The sequence below is a fragment of the Trachypithecus francoisi genome, unplaced genomic scaffold (assembly GCF_009764315.1).
Source record: "Trachypithecus francoisi isolate TF-2019V2 unplaced genomic scaffold, Tfra_2.0 Lachesis_group17, whole genome shotgun sequence".
Taxonomy (NCBI): Eukaryota; Metazoa; Chordata; class Mammalia; order Primates; family Cercopithecidae; genus Trachypithecus; species Trachypithecus francoisi.
Window position 1 is genome coordinate 29,785,297 of NW_022681462.1, and position 4,180 is coordinate 29,789,476.

The window sequence follows — 4,180 nt, forward strand, 5'->3', positions numbered from 1 at the left end:
GGTGTGCACTTGTAATCCCAGCTACTCGGGAGGTTGAGGCAGGAGAATTGCTTGAACCCAGCCCAGGACGTGGAGGTTTCAGTGACCCTAGATCGCACCATTGCATTCCAGCCTGGATGACAGAGCAAGACTCGGTCTCAAAATTAAAAAGTAATAAAAAGAAATAAAAGAAATAAGGGAGTGCTGAGGCCCTCAATATAGGTAGATGGAATTCAAAAGATACTATTGCATTCTTATATTTCATCTTTTTAGAAATATTGTATAAATTAGAAATTTATAAATTTAGAAAGGTTGTATAAATACTTATTTATATATAACCACAATGTTAATTTAAAATGATAACTTTCTAAGACTTATACAAGTAAACAAAGTATACACTTGACCCTTGAACAACATTGGTTTGAACTGCATGGGTTCATTTAACGCAAATTTTCTTAAGATAACTGGGATAAAGGCCTTTATCATGATCCACTTTCACATAATGAATTGTAAATATATTTTCTCTTCTTTATGATTTTCTTAATAATATTTCCTTTTCTCTAGCTTACCTTATTGTAAGAATATAGTGTATAATACATATAATGTACAAAATATATGTTAATCAATTATTTATGACATTGATAAGGCTTCCAGTCAACAGTAGACTAATAGCAGTTACATTCTGGGGAAGTCAAAAGTTACTTGTGAATTTTTTACTATGCAATAGGTCAGCATCCTAGCTTCCACATTGTTGAAAGTTCAAATTAAATTAAACAGCAAATCTGATCTTATTGACCCCACCTCTCCACAGAAGTGGCTGGAGTTTGGGTGACCTCCAGGAATGGAAGACCCCTCTCAATTCTCATGCAGAAGCCAGCCTGGGCTGGGTGTGGTGGCTCATGCCTGTAATCCCAGTACTTTGCAGGGCTGAAGCTGGAACATCACTTGAGCTCATGAGTTGGAGAATAGCCTGGGCAACATAGCAAGGCCGCATAATAGAAAAAGATTTAAGAAGCCAGCCTGGTGAGGAAGCCCTCTCATGAAAGGGCATGATAAGGCACTTCCAGTTCTAAAGTTCTCATATCCCATTGATAGAAACTTTCAACCCACCTTCCTTACCTATAGTGATCATTTCTTCATTTTCTGTCCTGGTTTAGAAATACTTAATTGTGCTAGACTCTCTGCCATTTACTATAGTTCAATTCTTCTGAAAGCTATAATCAAAGGTGGTCAATGGCGTATTAGTCTTGTAGGAATCCCCGTATTCCCCAGCCTTTAACCCAGCTGTAACATATCTCATTAGCGCAAAGCTCATCTGATACCTATAATCATCTCTTTTACCCTGTGATAGGCCAATCCACTAATTTTACATTTTCTTATCTTTTCCCTAAGAAACTGAAAATTTTAACACATCACGCTAAAAAAAAAATCCTGTTTTGTTGTATCATTAATTCCTCTAAATTATTATATCCCTGATATTGATGTTTTCTCTCCACACATTTCTGTTCCCATTCTTTTTGATATGCCATGCTTGTTGATGTAACACATGACATAATAATTGTTACGGCAAGAGAAATCACCTACCGACATTTCCAGTACTTTCTCAAGTCTTATCTAACACAAATCCCAACATGATCCCAACAAGTCACTCCACATATTTTGACCCAAGTTATGGCTACCTGTCTCTCTGTACTGTTCATTTATCTTGGAAGTGGTCTAGATATGCAGAGGTAGAATCATATTCAAACAAAACTAGATACAAGCAGCTTACAGAACTAAATAAACAACATACAGTACTGAGTTTTGAGATAAAAATGGGTAGAATATACACAGATAAGCATAGAAAACAGACTAAAAACACATTTAAACATTATCTGTGTTGCTATTGTGGGAGCAAGATTAACGATCTTTAAAAAATTATTGCTCTTTGAATTTTAGCAATTCAATATTTTATATGTATTATTTTACAATATAAATAATTCATAATATGTAGATACAATCTGTAAATAGATACAATACTTAAATAAATACAATATGTAAATAAATATGTGTTTCTCAATAAGTTCTAAAATAGGCTAGTAGAAAATCATGCTATAAAATTTATTTCATTCATTATCCCAGAAATAGAGTGATTACATCTATAATATGAAAAATACATATAGAGCTTTATAACTTACAACAAAGTCACTTCTGTAATTTCTTTTTGAACATTCATATTTTCTATCCATCAACCCAGAAGAATAAGTGCACTGAGATTTGTGTTTCTTCTCTGCCAAAATGCGAGGTATATGAACTCCTACCTTTATTAATATTACGAAACATGTGAAAATATACACTTTCAAATTAGTATTATGCTTCAGTCTTCTCAGCCAAGAAATAGGTAGTACCCTAACTGAACAATTTTAACAAAAAAGCCTTTTGAGATGTGGTGATGCTATTAACAGATGCACCACAACAAAATCCTGAGTTATTGGCTATCTTCAAGTATAAAGCAAGGCATTCCATATTGTGATTTATAATTTTAAGTGGACTGATCAGTCATCCCTCCCAGGAGAGTTGAAATCAAATCCATCACAGGCAATTAAGGTAACCAATCAATGCTACCAAGAAAAATACAATTCCCAAAAGTAGATCGAAATGGTTTATGGACAAATGCTCAAATGAAACATTTTTACTCCTCTCACTATGTGGAGAGAATAATCTAAATTACCATTGTCACAAAATATTTTATCATCCAAATGCAAAGAATAAGCAATCTGAAATAAGCAATGCAAGAGAAGTCTAGTGTTGCATTTTAATAAAAACATTAAAAGTAACATTTGGGGTGCACATATCAGCTTTTTTTATGTCAAAGATAAATTACTATTCCACAAGGACAATAGCTCTAACTTCCACCATTAATGAAGAAAGAAAATAAAGAAAAACAGTATTTATTAAGGGCATTATTTATAAATGGGGAGGTAATGTTCAAGTTGAGATTTCATGGCATTTCTTATGGGCTCAGAGCAAATTGTACAAGATTAAGAGAAATGTTAATATTCAAATAGAAATATTTTCCAGACTCAGTCCCCTCCTGCTACCATCCCAGTCTTCTTACTGAACTCCAAGCCCGCTACTGCTCCCATGCTTGGTCCATATTCCTCTCACTCACCTTGCTCCTCCTATTCAAACCTTAGTCATCTTCCAAAACACAGGTTAAGACTTACCTCTTTCCTAAAACTGTTCTCTTCCACAGCAATATTTGCCTTTTATAACCCCTTATGTACCCACTCTCTATTGTTTATAACCCCTTATGTACTTTCTGTGCAGATAGAAAGATCTTTCACTGGTTTCTGTGTATTGACTACGTAACCTCAATTAAATTGTAAGCTGCTTGAAGGCAAGCCCTCTGTTTATTCACTGAGTCCCTGAAAGTTTCCTTCAACATCATTGTTATAATATTGTTGAGAAAAAATTGATTCTGGGCCAGGGCTACTGTCTGTGTGGAGTTAGCACATTCTCCCCATGTCTGAGTGGGTTTTTTTCGGGTACTCTAATTTCCTCCCACATCCCAGATATGTGCCCATTAGGGGAATTGATTTGTCTAAATGGTCCCATTCTTAGTGAGTATGAGTGTATGAGTGCACCCTATGATGGAATGGTGTGCTGGCCAGGGCTGGTTCCCTTCTTGTGCCTTGATCTGCTGGGATAGGCCCTGGTCACCCTCCCCATTGAAATGGAATAAGTGGGTTTAAAAATGAATGCAAATGATTGACAAGTAAAAATTTATCAAGTATACTATAATCCTACAAATGCACTACAATAAACAATGTAGTCCAAGAGTGCTCAGGGAGCCACCGTATTTGTTATTGGTTGTTTTCTAGCTTCTTGGTGGAAGGAAGTGATCTTTAACATTTTTGTTTTATAAACACTGATTCCTTGATTTAATTTACCACCACCATGACTGCTGTTATTCACCAATTCACCAAAATTGGGTAAATCCTTACCTTACTTGTTTTGATTCATCTTTTCTTAAATATATATATAGAGAGAGAGCTCAATGTTTAACATTAGAAATGTGTTGGGTCTTGATTTAGAAGTGTGGTGATGTTTTTGTGACCAGAAATATGCCATTGGAGTATAACTCTTTTTTACATCAATTAGCCCATGGTAAAATTGGTTTTGTTTTACATTGTTTCACTTAAAGTTGTTGATTGATTCT